The 17,596-nt window shown below is 40.3% G+C and overlaps 1 protein-coding gene across 4 annotated transcripts in view; it reads right to left on the bottom strand.

Moving 5' to 3' along the window:
* The window catches only part of LOC130908509 (uncharacterized), a 371,944-nt gene that overhangs the window by 278,795 nt on the left and 75,553 nt on the right, over window positions 1–17,596 (bottom strand). For all 4 annotated transcript variants that reach the window (XM_057823982.1, XM_057823985.1, XM_057823983.1 and 1 more), the window contains one exon: window positions 9,256–9,331. The gene's annotated coding sequence lies outside the window, so the exon portion shown is untranslated. The remainder of the gene's footprint in view (window positions 1–9,255; window positions 9,332–17,596) is intronic.

The raw sequence follows: 17,596 nt of genomic DNA, 5'->3' as shown, positions 1-17,596 counted from the left end.
CTCAACTAATGTAGTAATTGGATGACCCGATTAATGATTTGAAGCAGCAGAGAGCAATTTCTTTCAGCTCCACTAATCCTAGAGAGGAGAGAAACGTCCAGAGATATATCATGCAGAGCTGTTGAATGCCCTCCAGCCAGGAGAACGCAAGACAACGATCATTCAACTTTTTTCGTGTTTTTTGTAGAGCTCCCTTATCCTCCCTTGGTCGCGGTGATGCAAAGCTTGCGCCTGTCAGTCACAGCTAAACATGGCAGTTGATGCCTTAAAAAGCACGATACGGTACTGTGGTAGGAGCTAGGAGGCCCACGCTCAGGTTCCGGTTGTTTGCCCATTGGCTTTCCGGTGGGAGACGGAGGCGATTGGTGCGTTTATGTTTCCTCTTTGAAACCCATTGCTCATAGTCTACTGATCCCTCAAGACTGGGAACAACAATAGTGGAAACATCCGACGGCTTTTGTTCCCGTCAAAAACAGGAAGCCTGAATCAATACCTGTTTTCTCTGTTTGTTGTGTGGGAAGACTGATGTACTGTAATGAAGGTCATGAAGACTAAAGTCTCTGATTAAAACTTGAGGTCAGTGAAAACATGAATTTTGACAGGGACATTTTGAGTTGGTTGTATGAGAAAATTAATACAAAGTCAGAGGACAGTAGATGGGCGGAATTGACATTTAGAACAGCAACAGTGCCAAGATGGCTCACTGATAAGATTGACAAGCTTTAGTTCGAATGACAGACTGAATGAACTGAACTCAATTGGGTGATCCATTGTGGTCTGATTGCGCTGATCTGTGATTGCTCTGTCAGTAGCCAGGTGGAAAGAAAAAGCAGTTTAACCAATTTCCTCTTCCTTCTGCCAATGGAATGATTTTGAAACACAAAAAAGCGTCCAGTTCTTCGAGATCTTTGCAAATGCAAATCAAGACCCCTTTGGGAGAACCTTGAGATGGTGTGATATGCAAAACATTTTCAACAATGAATAGGAAAAGACACCGCAAAAGAATGGGGCATCGGCTCCATAAATCAGCGTGACGTTCCATATTGTGGAATACCCGAGAGGGAAGCGGACTAGAGGTCTGGCCTAGAAACGACTGACCGACCGACACCAAGAGTTTGACCTACACCCGCAACTGGCTTTAGCAGAGAGACCGTGAAGGGCAGTAAGTATGGTTATAAATTAAGAGTTAAAGGCGAATGAATAAAAGATACTCTACCCCTTATGGACTTCTTCAGAAGCAGAACTGTCCCCTTCACTCTCACTGCAATCAAAAAAGATTTAAAGCGTAAGGTTGGACTTCAGCATCTCTTGGCCCTGTCCATCTGCGCATTGCAAGTCTGTGATAAGACTGTTGCCAAGTAGTAGATTCATCCTTGATTTTTAATGACCTACCAGGAGAGTAAGTCTTTTTTCACGTTGGCAAAAACAGGTTAATTTCAACCAATGCTCCTAAACATTCAACCTACTGAGTAGTATCGCATTCAAGACAACACTATCAGAGAGAAAAACTTAGACCGAAGTAAAACCGTGAAATTGCTAATTGCACAATTGCTAATTGTTTACCTTTTCAAGGTTGCAGCATATTACAAGTGTGTTGGAAGGTTAGTGACACAATCATTATTATTTGTAGTCCTTGTACTCCTTCTCAAACAAATGAAGTTGAAGAACAGCAAAACAGTGCTGTTTATTAGCAACAAACTCTTCAATTCCATTCACAACATTTTCAACTTTTCTCCGGTCAGACAACCCATCCTGGAAATAGCATTTAACATCTGGCCAACATAGTTTTGCAGCCCACCAGGTACACCTTACATACATGTCGTTGCCCTTTACTGTGCGATCCTGGTGTGTCTTGATGGATCACCTGCAAACTAGGATTGATGGCACCTACGCCTCTCGCTCTAAACTACTGCACATTCCGTCGGAAATTCCTTAACACTCTATTCATTTGCATTCCTCTGCATGCACCTTGCTCGTTAGCAGCGTTTAGGTTGCCACCCCAACATGCACCCAAGGGACTCTGTTGCTCCCGTAGCAATTTGTTCCTTTTCTCCCAGTACATCACAGATTGGATCCATCCGAGCCTTTTTCGAAGGTTATTGCAAGTTTTTTTTCCCCCGGATGTCACTGAGAGTAGATAATAGTACTTATATTTTGTAATAGGAAGGTGAAAATTGATCTGACAGAATTGAGAAAAGTGCAAAAACACATCTCCACTTGACAAGTGTTAAAAGGTAGTTAACACTTTTATTTTGAGGTGTTTGAAACACATGTGAGGAAACATGAGTCAAATTTTTTTCCCCCCCTGTAAAAAAGCAAGCGATACATCCAGGGCAAAGTGGCACACAGTACTGGATGAAGATGTAGCTTTTCCTTTATGCACATACAGCATCCTAGCATTATCTTGACCATCCTTAGTCTTGACACCTTGGTTGTCACTCATCAACACTGTCACCAGTATCTATCGTTACTTGTCTTTGGAATTGAATGGAATTATATGGACTAGTTTGCATTTTTTTCAGGCATTAAATATTGTACCAAAGTATAAATTAAACACAATTGTGTTACTAATGTAAACTACAACTAATCAACAGAAATATACCTTGACTATTTTTGCCTGTGCCAGCATTGTGGAATGGTCAAACGGCTCCCGGAAGCATGGGTGTAGGTTTGCATAGAGACGGTAGCGACATAACACTACCAACTTTTCAGGCTGCTCACATTGTCCCCACCAACTTTTAAGCAACCTTTTATGCATTATATAATGAATTCAGTTATATAGGTAATTCAAATTGTATTCCCGTTTGTAGTAAATATAGAATTAACCCTACCATTACCAAGTGAATAATTTTCATTCTGTTCAGACTTACATTTCCCCTTTTTCACTTGCTGAATGTGCCGGTCCGGTTTTTTTTTTTTAATACCTCAAACACACATTTGTTGGCGAATGACTTGACCCACCTCCGCTACACACACACGTTCACACTCACACAGCCCCAACAAAAATATATGTCGACAAAATACTGCCTCCTATGCCCCCTTCGAAGAGAAAGATATTAGAAGTTTTTTTTTTTTTCAGCCATCAGGAGCCACTGTAGGTAATTTAAAAAGATGCCAATGTTGTGGAGGTGAGAAACACCACTAGTTTTGCTACTGAAAGTCCGACCTGCATCAGTGTTAGCATAAAATTAAACTGTGTGAACTTGCTAACCTGCAAAACTCGAGTAGGAACCTGCTCAGAAAGAAGTGTCCTCCTGCACGTGTTTTGTTCTGTTAACGTTAAACTGAGAAAAATGTAGTGAACTCTGCTGGAAACTATAAAACCAGATAAATTTGAGCAAGCAGCTGCTTTGAGAGAGAGGGGTGCTGCATAACCTCATATGTTGTAACACACAGTAACACAACATAATCATAATATGTACATTACTTGATGCCGCGAGCCACCCCCACTACCGGTGCGATCGACTAGCTGATCGTGATCGATGTAATGAGCACCCCTGATTTAGCCCATCAATTAATTAGGTTCATATTCGTGGGAAAAGTAGCCCTTACCGCCGTTCACCCATTCTGTTTGGTCTTAATAATATCCATTCCCAAGCAAAAAGTGTACATACAGGTTTTGCTGATATATCGTCCCTACCAATGTTGAGACCAAACATCCTTAACCGAAAGCATAATTCAAAAGATGGTTCCCAACAAATACATATATGCTGAAAACATGGGATTTCAACTTTCCGACGCGTCTCTTCCGCTGTTTTTTTACCCAGTGTTTTTTTTAAAAATTTTTATGACTATAAGCCGCCACCCACCAAATTTGACATGAAAACACATTTGTTCATAGATCGGCTTATAGTCTAGTGCGGCCTCAGCTGTCATCACTGTATTATGGGATATTGACACCAAAAGATATTAACCAGTAACACTTTATTTGACAGCGGCATCATACCACTGTCATAAGCCAATATGAACCACCATGAAGCTTTGAACCAATTGGTTGCAAAGCTTCATTGCTTCAAGAAACTTCATTTGGCCATCACTGCTCCATTAGGGGAGACAGTAAACCTGCAGTAAACCTGCTATGTTATCTGAGTCTTTTTAAAGAAAATGATGACAAAAGAAAACAGTATATTACAATATTGCATTTTAATGAACATCCAACTTTACTCAAATTGCCTATGACAGCAAAAAGCATGTTTATCTCATATTTGTAGCGGTATTTTATGCGCCTGAATGAAATGGACCGCTTGGATGTGTGTAAAACCGATCGATTTATATATTAAAATTTTTCGAAACCCACGCCATGAAAATGAATTACTTACTGTATTGCAGAGGAATGCAAATGTGACGGCACCCGGGTCAGCGTCTCACAATACAGCATTGCTTTATAGCATGCAGATGGACTGGGATTTTAGCCTAATTCGTTTATTTTTCGCATCACGCCAGCCAAATGTGCGGCAGGGCTTTGTTGCTGCACCAGGGAGAGGCGTGTGATCCTTTATGGGGTTTCAACAAGTTCCCGTTCACCGCGGATAATGGCTAAAACAAGTCCAACAACTGTGGGACTATTGGACCAACAAGAAAGTGAGTAAGCTACTGTACGTGTTTTATATGTCAAATGGCACATGTTTTAAAAAGGCGTTGGCTTATATTTTGTGGCTGATAATGCTCCTTGTCCACTGAGAAAGGCCACTCGGCCGATGACCGGCACACCCCCCTCGGTTGTCTTCGCGTGCCCGCCGGGAGAGCACTATTCTCGGCTTATGCTCATGCATTTCTCCATATCGTCCAGACTTCCAGCCCCCTCTGCCCTCTTCGTGTGCCCGGCAATAGATCACTATCTTTGGGTGAGACTCGGGCAGGTAAGCGCTCCTCCGACGTTGGCCGGTTTGTCTGGCTGTCATTCTCCAGCTGCTTCACCGGCAACGTGCACTCCTGCCCACAGCAGGGGAACAACGAGCTGTAACTTGCTCGCCGCCAGGGGGGTTGCCGATCGGTGAAGACAATCGACAACCCGGCCGCCAAGTAAAATGATCCGCGGTAGTTTTGTGTGATTTTTTGCTTCGAAAGCCGAGGAAATCACTTTGAAACATCACTCGGTTCGGGTTTGCATGTCGGCTATCTGTCAAGCCTCCTGGTTTGTTTACACTCTCCGAAGCCAGGGCAGGGAAATGAAAAAAGCCGGACTAACTCCGGTGGCATAAAATATAGTTCTGGAGGTGCAATAAGTCGACAGTTTTGACCATTATGGAGTAATTTTGCCATGTCGTACTGAATAAATGCATTTTTCATATTTCATATTCCATTTAGCACAAGACTGTTATTTGTCATGACCATACCATTTATTTAGAAAATTGGGGAAAAATACTTAGATAAAAAGAATAACCTGTAAAAATATTGGAGTCAAGAGATTGAAACAATGACATTTTACTGCTCTCTTCATCGCATTTTCCTCATTCTGAATATTTACCCCTCAATGGGCTGAATTCTAAATCAGATGAAATCCTGAACCTGCCGACGTCATCTTCCAGCTGGGGACGCTAGAGTGCTATAATGACAGGCATAATAATGACATCTACGCTTTGCCAAATTGTTGTAAATAGTCGAATCGTCTCAAAATATGATTGTAATTCACATAATAATGCTATTTAAGATTTTTTTCTATGCTGTCATTGGTACTTTAGAGAATGTAAGAAAAATACGAGCTTGGATAAAAACGCAGGCCACAGATAGAGGGAACTTGCCCCAAAGCCTCAATAGTGAACTGAGCGACTTGCTGCATCAAACAGGCAGTGGAAAACAAACTTCAGCTTCAGCCCTGCAGCTGTGCAGCCAGGAACTGCCACCAAAAAAAAAAAGAAAAAAGGGGGGAAAAAAATCAAGGAAGCCGTCAAATGGCCGACCGGATTGCTATCAAACACAAACAAACTTCTCAGCCTGAGGAAATAAAAGATCCATCTTGCTCCTCGGCACTGCCATGGTGTTTTCCGTCAGTAGGTTAATGCTTTATGGTGCCTGCGTGGGGATTGCAGTGTGGGCCTTTGATCCACTGGAAACCCACCAGAGACGAGAAGCCATCCCACGCCTATCCCATTTTAAGGAAAAAAAAAAAAAAAACTCAAGAGGGTTTCACGGGCAAAACGTGGTTATGTTCACATGAAAGTTATCCAGCTTTTCTCATTTTATGGATAATATACTGTAGGTAAGCAACCCATTTTTATTCACTTTAGTTAGGCTAGCTTACCCTCCAGGCAACAACAACGACTCCTTAGTGGTGGAAATAGCTGCTTGATTGCTTGTGGTCTTTCTTTCTAAATCAGTGCTACGACTGAGGTCCACGGGCAAGCAATTTATGAACAACCTAGAGGGGTTAGTAAATACCCAGAAAGTACTGATGATTCTGCATTTGGGAGGTTCTTGCTTTCCACTGTGTGTCTTGTAATATGATTTTGCAACATCGACTAAGTACAGTAAACAAGGTCATACCATATTGGTCCGAATATAAGACGGCCCTGATTGTAAGACCACCCCCTCTTTTTCAAGACTCAAGTTTGAAAAAAAGACTTTTTGAACACCAAATTAATTTTTTATACAGAAAATAATTACAGTGCATCTGAAACAAATGATTATAACAATATATTTGAGAGAAAAAGCATGTTATTTCGCCTCATTCAAATCTTAATATCTGAACATTTAAATATGTAAATTAAAGTGGAATCACATTTGTAAATTAATGGCTTCTGGTTTTTGAAATGTAAATAAACCAATCTATTGTGATAAAACAACGAAATTGCAATAACCGCATTAACCATCAAAGTCTACCTGTAACTGTAGTCTTGAAACAAATCTGAATAAGGAAAAACAGTGCAATAAAATAATGCAAAGTAGCTAAACTTGAGAATAGCTGAGATCTCTCATGACAGAACATCGCTTCAATGATATCTGGTGCCATCTAGCACCGTGAATGGGTATAACGTCTAGACCGCGAATATAAGACGACCCCCACTTCTCAGTCTTATTTCAATGCAAAAAACACTGTCTTATATTCGGGCCAATACGGTAATTAATTATGTTGTGTGAGCAACATATGAGGTTATGATGCCCCCCCTGAGTAAAGGTAGATCGCGGGAGTTTGTCCCTTTGAAAAGCAGATTTTGGCACAAAAAACGTGAGCATCCTTGTTCTAGGGGGTGCTCCAAGACACTATATATATGTTGAAGCTTCCCCAAAAAAGGCATTTAATTAAATAAAAGAAAAAGCTAATAAAAGGACCCACAGACTACCTGGTGTTGTTGGCACCACTGAATGCAGTTTCCCTAATCTGTGGTACTTTACTTCATCCTATGTACAACAGAGCTGCTCGATGACGCTACCAGCTGAGGAACAAAAGCTCCATATCCCTCGGCGGAAGCGCTATGTTACAAGGGGTTAAAACAATATCTGCAGCGATAACTTCAACACTGAATGGGAGTGTGAGATTTGCTCTGTTGATTATTCTGTAAGATGCCGCCGACACTTTGATGCGTGATCATACTGTCGATGGCTCGGGGAGTGCGTAGATAAAATGGCAGCTCCGTTTTCATGCCACCCACACTCGCTCGCATCTACATGCTTTCTAATCCCCAAACTGTTTGCCCTACATGCTGCAGGGAAAAAAAAGTACGCTGATAATGTCAAGTCTGCTTTGAAAGCGAACCGGGTCGCACTAGGTACCTGCTGGGGTTGTAAAAAGCAGAATGAGGTGCCTCACTTGGTGGCATGAATGTTTGTCAAACATCATTGCTTTAAATTCAAAGTCCTGTAACCTACAAGCTCTATTCCAACTAAGGGAATCAACCTACGACCTGAGAGGAATCAGATTATTGTCCTATCGGGCAACTAGGACAACATTAAAATCTTTCTCGATTACGAACATTGGGGCTCGCCTATGGAATACATGTGATGCAGCGCTTACGAGTATAAAATCATTGAGTTACTTCAAAAAGATGTACAAAGAAACTATAATAAATCGCTACACGGACCAAAATAAGTCATAGCTGCACTGCACAAACACATCCGCTACAAGTTGTTCCCACAGAAAAAAAAGGCATACAAAGGATGATTAAATGTCAGGGACAGAGACTAAGACATAACATTGCTTGCTCTGAAGATTTGCCCTCCAGTAAAATTAGATTACTGATCTGCCATTGCAACGTGAGCGCTGTGTTTAACCTGCTGTGACATGGAGCTCCTTGACTGGACACTCAGCTCATTGGACAAAATATTTTCTACAATGAGACCTACACCAAACCAACGACCATGTTTGAATGATATAGGAGTAAAAAAAAAATGTTTTTTTTAATGGGCTATTTAACACAAACATGCTAGACTGTGCGTCCCGGGCTGTTGGGGGACGGGTATCGATAAGCATTTGCTTTTTTCCCCGTCTTCCTTTGTCTGTCATCGTCTTTTTCGGGCAAATTATTCCGTAGTCTGTGTCAATGTTTCTACTTTCTGGCCAAACTATCCCACACTCTAACTCAATGATTCTGATGATGATGACAATGACAAATTCATTCATTTGTATCGGGCTTTCGAAAAACGGATCAAGCAAGAGGCATTGGCGTTTCTACCCAAGACACAAAACAGTAATGTTGTAGACTTCAGATCAGTCTTGGATCCAGACCATATTTTGAAGGTCTAGGTGTGGTCTCGGCCTAGACTCCCAAAAGACTGCATTGGATTTGACCCCTAAAGGTCCTGATTTTGACTTGGTCTCGAATATTCTGATTTCAAGTCTTTGTCCAGTCTTGATCATTGTCCTGAGTACAAGACATACAAGTTGAAGGCAGATTGTAGGCAGCACGATTTAGACTTTTTTTTTTTTTTTTTTTGAAAATAAAAAGAAAAGATTCCAACTTAAAGACATAATTTAGCTTACACTGAAAACTCACCGTAGGTGTCTGACACTATTGTCCTTAAAGACTTCTAGAACTGGAGTTCTTAAACATTTTTCACCACATACCAATTTGTGTTAGGTCTCGAGATCCAAGTCAGTTCGCTCAATAAAACGTATTATAACCTTCGGATTGTGTGGTGAAACGGTACAGATGTATGATTTCAGTGCAGGCATCGTGGGTGCAGTTGTCAATCACTGACATAATGAATGTGCATTTGAATGGCTGCGTTCCTCTAAATGTGCTTGATTGACAAGTAGTCCAAGGAGTACAACGCCATTTGTCTGAAGTTAAGTGGGAAAGTTGACAGGAACCAACATACCTGAAGAGTTCATACATCGCTGCCAGGTTGTTCTTAAAGGTCCTCACTGCAGTACAATTATTGTCCAGAAAGTCGACTGCGAATGACAATAAAAAAAATAAAAAAATAAATTAAAAAAAGACTTTGTACCAAACAACGCGCAAGCTTGCAATTAGAACGTCAACAACTATTCCCTGCTCTGCTACCTACTTTCTCTACTCTATTCTGTAAAGGCTCCACATCATTTCCACTCAAACCAAAATAAAACAAATATTAGAGCGGACTTGACGTCAATTGCTCTCCGGCTTGGCGGCGATTTGGAATCAATTGACCTGGCAGAGATTTTAGTAGCCAGGACAGACAGCAACACGGAGGGAACATTACTAGATACACCAACGCTGCACACAGAATGATGTCTTAAGGGGGGGGGGGGGCAAGGCAACCTTTTTTCCTATCGGTTTCCTATCTAGACTTTCAAAGATCTTGCGATACACATGTGGAAAAAAATGTTATTCCACAATGAATCCATCCATTAATTTCATATACCGCTTATCATGTTCATGGTCACAGTGAGCTGAAGCATAAACCAGCTGTCGTTGGGTGATAGGCAGAATCGACCCTGGAGGCAATTGCAGGTGCAATGCATACATATTTCAGTCTGTCAACTGCATCAAGTGAGATGCAAAACTAGAACCATCACATTTATATATAGGTTCTACCCATGCCTAAAGCCCATTAGCCCATAGCATCTACCTAAAATTCGGAAGTGGTATTTGACATATGGCAAAGTGGCTTTTGGCATATGGGATTTTTTTTCGGCATATGGCAAAATGGCTTTTTATGGCAGTTTTTTTTTGGCACATGGAAAAATGGCTTTTGGCAAATTGCAAAAAGGCTTTCAATGGCATCGACCTACATGGGTGCCAGTACAATGTCACTGAGTTGTAATGATCAGTATATGGTTAAAAAAAAAAAAAAAAATCACAACAGCACGTTTTGTTGCCAGTGAAAATGAATGGGAAATTTGGACGTCAATGGCATTAAAAGCGCTATATAAGTGTAACACCTACACCAACACCAACCAACATGAATGGCCAGCAAAAAATGTCATATGCCAAAAAAACAAACGGCCATATGCCTAAAGCCGTTTTGCCGTATGCCAACTGCCATATGCCAAAAATCATTTTGCCGTATGCCAAAAAAAATGCCATGTGCCAAAAGCTATTTTGCCGTATGCCAAAAAAACTGCCATATGCATTTTGCCATATGCCAAAAACTGCCATATGCCAAAAAAACTGCCATATGCATTTTGCCATATGCCAAAAAAACTGCCATATGACAAAAGCCATTTTGCCATATGCCAAAAAAACTCCCATATGCCAAAAGACATTTTGCCATATGCTAAAAAAAAACTGCCATATACTGAAAACCATTTTGCCGTATGCCAAAAAAACTCATGTGCCAAAAGCTATTTTGCCATATGCCCGAAAAAACTGAAATATGCATTTTGCCATATGCCAAAAACTGCCATATGCCAAAAGCCATTTTGCCATATGCCAAAAGCCATTTTGCCATAAGCCAGAAAAAAAACTGCCAGATGCTGAAAGCCATTTTGCCATATACCCCAAAAAAATGCCATATGCCAAATACCACTTTTGGTTCTTGGCCCTGCTGACAATTTGGGGAGAATTGAGGTTCCAAAGCCGGTTTCACATAACAACATTGGCATCCATACAGTGAATTATCCTGCTCATGTGGCCACAACACCACCATTTCTTGCAACAATTTTGTGTATCCTAGGTGGTAGTCTTCCCTACTGCAGAGAAAAATGTTTTCATTGTTAGGTTATCCCAGAGGGGAGTAAAACACAAAGGATGCTAACGTGAAGTTCCCAGAATTGTAAGAAAAGACACTTCACGGAAATCTGTGCTCTCTTTCCACCTTTTTATTTTGGTCAGGACACCAACTGCAGGAGTTTCAATCATCCATAAAAGCGTAAATTAGATAATAACTGTGTTCTTCTGGAAAAATACTGAGGGTTTATATCTAAATTAAAAAGTTAACTTTTGTCACATTTTCTTTTGGGAGGGAGAGACTTTGAAAAGTCCCAACCTATTCCTGCAGTGTGGTTTATCTTAGCCTTGATTATCCACCCCAGTTCCATAGGTGGCAGTTATGTGCATTTCAAACTTGTACGGTTTGGAGTTTGACTAAAATGTTCATGCCTCAGTGCCAATGTCCCTCCCGAGACCTTATTTAAGCCGGTGTCTAAGGTTTTTCAGCTTTTGAGTGGATTTTTGCAACACCTTCTGAAATGATGGTGATAAGATGCTAGGGGTTTATAGCAAAAAGTCTTTTGTGTTATGAACATTTTTCACTGGTTTTACGTTTTTGGGCTACATTTTAAGTACTAAAGACTTCAGCTCAGATTTTTATGCAATAAGTATCATGCCAGTAACTTGTTTGAATTTATTAGGTTTCCATTTCCTGTTTTTTTGCTCCAGGTATTTGTTGATGCTAAAAAAACTTTTTGCTAGCTAAGAATTTATAAGCAGATCTTGCAAAACGGTTATGTTTTGGAAACAATCTGCTTGCCACCAACTGCTTACCTGTCATTTTATTTATTTATTTATTTTTTTGTACAAATCAGTCTGAACTAAACAAAAATACACTAATGTATGCGTTTCTTTTACAGACATTGGACAAAAATTTGACAAATTGTTGCATCCTTGCACTCAAACTCAATATGGAGGCCATCACTAACATATACAATTTTTTATTATTTAGCCACATATCTGCACAATGAGACCATGTGGAGGTAAATTGAGGTGAGTCATTCTTGCGGTACGCTTATTAGCAAGGACCCAAAGCAATACATTATAAAAGACAGCGCGGCTATCTGTAATAGTCTTCAATAAAAGGAATGGAATAAGGTCTTTGTCAGCAGATAGAGCATGTGTCAGCTTCCTCTGCTGCCGCCGCTTGCTTTAGAGATTAAAAAAAAAATCAGCATAGATGGCAAACGGGATCTTTATGAGGCAAATTAGGCCGTCGCTGATAATTGCTTTTCTTAATGTCGTGTAAGTGCAGTTTGAATTAGCGCCGGGCATTCACGCAGCTGATTAGCTGGTATCGGTGTGACTCTCAATCAGCTCTTTGCATTCACCACGGTTTGGCTATGCATTTCAGAACTCTCTCACCATTCTAAGGCTAGGTTAAAACCGTAGGTCTTAATTTTGTGTCATATCTGTTTTTTGGCGTGCCCATTCAGACTGCCTTTGTCCATTGAGCCCGTTCAAGTATCACGCATGATCACTAATTCGCTGTTCGAGATGCGCTGAGCAAAGTGACCCACATGTGCATGAGCATCTAAACCAGTGTTTGTCATTTATTTTCTGTTATGCCCCCCACGGGAAGAAGCAAACGCCCCCCCCCCCAACTCTCTGCCGCCACTATAAATATACTGTAGTATCATTTGTATATAAAATTATTATTATTATTATAAGTACACCTCTGCATAACATTGTGTTCTTTTTAATATTAAAAGAAAGTAAAATAGATCAACTTTCAATAAAGTGTAAAAAAACAAAAAAACAAAACAAAAACATCCATACTGTAAAAATACAGTTAAGTTACATAGTTGGACCGTTTGATACTGATAATTAAAATGTATTAAAATCCATAAATAATAAAAAATTCAAAATGATTAGCAACATTAACTCATCGAGATAATATGCCAAACAATTAGACCGAAAAAACAAAAATTAATAGAACAAAAATGACTGTCATTGGACGGAGGGACAGTTTTTATTTTTGCTGCAGGCAGTATCAGCTCCTTTGCAATGGTGTGGGGTTATTTTGCACTGAGCAACTAGGTATGCCACCTTATATGATGCTGACAGTGCTTGCTGGATTACTTAGGTAACACTGACCAAGCGGGAGGATTATTGGCAATATTTGGCACGTTTTCGCTAAAAATGTCTTTCCGCTGCGAACATTTTTACAGACTGGTCTTTCCTCGTCTCCCAATGTACTAAAAGTTAAAGCCAAATGCTGCATACGGTTTGTCATATTTCCTTGTCTTAGCTTTTCATATCTCTGGTGTTCTTTGCTGTGTGCTCTTGTTTGGTTCGAAAATACTGCGCACATGCTGAAAATGAGAGCGGCACTGCCACCCACTGAGTGGATGTGCAATTACACTTTAATCTAGTACGGCAAAAAAGTATGTTCCCCAAGGTCATACGCGCCACCCCCAGCATCGCACTGCGCCCCAATATTTGAGAAGTACTGATCTAAACAAATGACTACACATGCTGGCTCGACGTCATTCTAGGGCGATCATATTTTGATTTCCAAAAAGAGGACACAAATAATCCCCGTTTAGTCTTCTATTCGAACTTTATATCGATTGATAGCATGCCCAGACTCTCGGCCGTGTAAGCAATCTTGATATATTGCTTATTTGGAGCACAGAAAGAAAACCGAGCATTCTCAGGCTTATTCCTCCCACCCCATTTTATCATTTTTATGACTGTCTTCAAGCCTGCCTCTTCCCTAAAAGCCGCGTTCAAGCTAAGCGCTAACAGTAATGCTTAGCTCCAGCGCCAACAGTAATGCACAGCTCCATCGCTACCGTAGCGCCCCGTCTGTCTCGCTCTTTGCTGACACAACTGCCGCATGAACTCTGATTTGGGGGACTTGACAGTTCCAGTGTTGTTAACCTTACTTTGAAAAATATTTAGATTTACAAATTACTTCTCCCAAAAAGTAATTGAGTTAGTAACTCAATTAACTCCATGTAAGAGTAATTGGTTTCTCGGCAAAGTAAATGACGTCACTTTTGATGTTCTACATGTTATTACATGATCCATTCTATAACGTCTTTCACATCAAATCTGTTTCTATTAACTGATTGAATTGGACTGTTTTTTTCATTCCCAAATAACATAGGTCACACTTTTCACATTTTTTAAAATTTCACCTATATACGAGTGTAATGGTATATCGACTAACTTTCAAATGCTGTGAGAAAAGCCTTTTTTTCCTGTTGTACTGAAGTTGCCCAAGAGTTTAAGATGACGCTTGCCACGCTAAATGCTAATGCTCGCGAAAACGTGAATGCTATGCTAACGCTCCTCGCCAAATAGTATCATGTTTGCAATGGCGTCACAACCCCCTTTCCCTCCAACCCTCTCCCACTCTGCTCCCTCTGTGTCTCTCAGACATCTCTTATCATTCAACCAAATTGTAGTAACGCACGCCTTCACATTCTCAGTAACGGTAACGGCATTGAAGGACGGGAAAAGTAATTAATTAGATTACTCACTATTGACAAAAATAACGCCGTTATTATCAACACTGGACAGTTCAGACTGCAACCACGTTCTGGAATGTGGCCCAGATCGGATTTTAACCGCATACGAAAGCGACTTAGATCGGATTTGAAACTCCACTTTTATGCGACTTTTCCCATTCAGACTGTCAAGTTAATGCCTCGTTGGAGTAGAAAAAACACAAAAAAAATCAGATTTGTGCATTAAGACCTGCGGTATAAACCTGCAAGGGAAGCTCAGCTTCCTCTAAAATGTAAAAAATGAGTGATCAAATGTATACTGTTGTGTGTACATGTCATCGACTAAATGTGCACTACAACTTTTGTCCAGAATTAGCTTCTTATCACTGGTTACGCTGTAGCTTGCTTTTCATGCACTCCGCAGCTTCACAGTCCCTTAAATATTGTAGACCAGTGGTTCTTAACCTTGCTAAAGGTACTGAACCCCACAAGTTTCACATGTGGATTCACCAAACCCTTCAGAATTTGATAATAATGCAATTTTTTAAAAATTCAAAACCAATATATCTAAGCTGGTAAGCTAACACTTTAACAAATCCCATTCAAAATTCTTCTTTTGACAGCAGGTTTTATAAACAGGTCAAAATTTGAGAACACGCTGCCTGCCATATGGTATGTTGTATTCACTCATACTAAGTGCGAGTCACCCACTCAGCAAACCAGTTCATCCTCCCATCATATCGAGGATTAACAGTTAAAATAAATGGATTAAACCTGTAAATTGGGAGCAAACCAGTCCAAAGACTGGTCTAAAAAAGCCACTTTGCCTAGATTTAATCAGCGTATGAAAATAGGGCTCTGGGTTTCTTTTACTTCGCCGAACCCCTTAGACTTACTCAACGAACCCCTGGCGTTCGATCGAACCCAGGTTAAGAACCACTGGTGTGAGTCTCCAAAGTTGAGAGTGCACTGTTCCACTACAGGGGAATCGAGACCAGTCATTGGCTAAAGGCTGGGTTTATCCCGCCCGTTAGACACCGTGCATCTCTGGGAGTGCATGAGCAGTGGGTTAGTCTCGGCTGGCTCGGACAAACTGCTCCTCGGAATGATGATTTGTCTGAGGCTGAATCCCTTTTTGATTTACAGCAAAATGAGCAAATCAGTGATCCTGTCATATTCACATCTGCGGGAGGCATTTTTCAATTTTCATTCCATTGTTCTAAGCTGAACCGGAGACTTTCATAATCATCTTAGCGACGCTTGCTTTGTTAAAAACAACTATTGAAAAATCAAGCTTCTATTTCCAGTGTTTTTTTCATTTTTGTAGCTGCTGGTGTTTGGAGACTTGACTTCTGCCACTGTAGTTTCTTTCCCTACCGAGCAGCGGGTGCTGCTGAGCCCCTCCACCGTCACAAAGCTTTCACAGGCAGAGCCACTTTGAGCTTCCCCTCACTGAAAAACCAGCATTCGTCACTGTCTCACCATCAATAACAGCGAATTAAAATCTTGGCAATATTATCACGTTCTTGTCTCGGGACGAAGAAAAGTTGTTGTTGCTGAAAACTTTACATCTCTAGCTGCATGTTTGAGTTTGATACATCGCAGAGAAAGCGAGAGAAGAGCTCATCTTCTCTTTTTTAATTAGCGTCCCTGCGGACTTAACCCCACCTCATCATTCCGTCTGAACTTGAGGCCTTGCCATTAATTGACTCCTCGGAGTTGTCACCCAACTTCATTTCCTAGTCGCACACCTCCGGGCGACTACACAACAGATTTTGGCCTTCACAAATATTGAAGTGTTTAACTGAGTCTGTGACATATGGAGAAACTCCTGATGGGGCTTTTTTTGACGCTCCATTTTTCTATTCTCTCGACGCTTTATAACTTGAGCGTCCCTCTCTCGCCAGCCCATTACGGATTTAATTGTTCTTTTGAACTGCCAGCTAGTGGCACGCTGCCCTCACTCACTGTTTCCATGCAACTGTCAAGAGAATCTCTATTCTGCCTGTGAAGTATCACTGGGGCTGCGTTGGAGGCAACTGAAGATGAAACTGGCCAAGCCCAGTTTTGGATTCAATTACACACCCAATGCAAAATTTTCTACTCAACTAGTTTATTTGATGAATTAAATTATGCCCTTCTAAATGATCAAATAATGCATTTTAATGGTTTGTGGGAATATTGATGCTCTGTTTTTGTTTTGTCAGTTTTCATAGTCATAATGAAGTCATAAATCATGTGGAAGTAAATACAATCTGTCGTTCCAAAAAGACCACACTAAAAAGACACTTAAGAGAATAAAACAAGTACTCTTCAAAGAATTTTCTCATAATTTCCCCAAAATATGGTTGTAATATCACATGCACAAACGTGCCTGTTTTAAAGTATAAAAAAAATATTTTCAAGGTATCTTTTTCCAAGTTAAAAGTCAAGCAGTTTAATGATATATTAATGCTATTTTGTCGATGTACTTATTTTTCATACTAACCTTTATTATAATTTTTTTTTTTTTTTTTTTTAGAAGAAAGCACAACTTTTGTCTCATGGCATTAGAATTGCTTTTAAGCTGGACAGTGTTTTCTTATTAATTTTTCCAAAATAGGACTATTCTCATACATTTGCAGCTTCACTATCATTAATAACATTACAAAAAAATTATAACTACATTTTCATACTATTACTCCATTATGAAAATGAATACTTACATCACATAGCATTTACAGTGGGGCAAATAAGTATTTAGTCAACCACTAATTGTGCAAGTTCTCCCACTTGAAAATATTAGAGAGGCCTGTAATTGTCAACATGGGTGAACCTCAACCATGAGCGACAATGTGGGGGAAAAAAAACTGAAAATCGCATTGTTTGATTTTTAAAGAATTTATTTACAAATCATGGTGGAAAATAAGTATTTGGTCAATACCAAAAGCTCATCTCAGTACTTTCTTTTGTACCCTTTGTTGGCAATAACGGAGGCCAAACGTTTTCTGTAACTCTTAACAAGCTTTTCACACACTGTTGCTGGTATTCGGCCCATTCCTCCATGCAGATCTCCTCTAGAGCAGTGAT

Source organism: Corythoichthys intestinalis, chromosome 20 (genome assembly GCF_030265065.1).
Source record: "Corythoichthys intestinalis isolate RoL2023-P3 chromosome 20, ASM3026506v1, whole genome shotgun sequence".
Classification (NCBI taxonomy): Eukaryota; Metazoa; Chordata; class Actinopteri; order Syngnathiformes; family Syngnathidae; genus Corythoichthys; species Corythoichthys intestinalis.
Note: the sequence above shows the minus strand (reverse complement) of the source record. Positions and strands in the feature narration are given on the sequence as shown.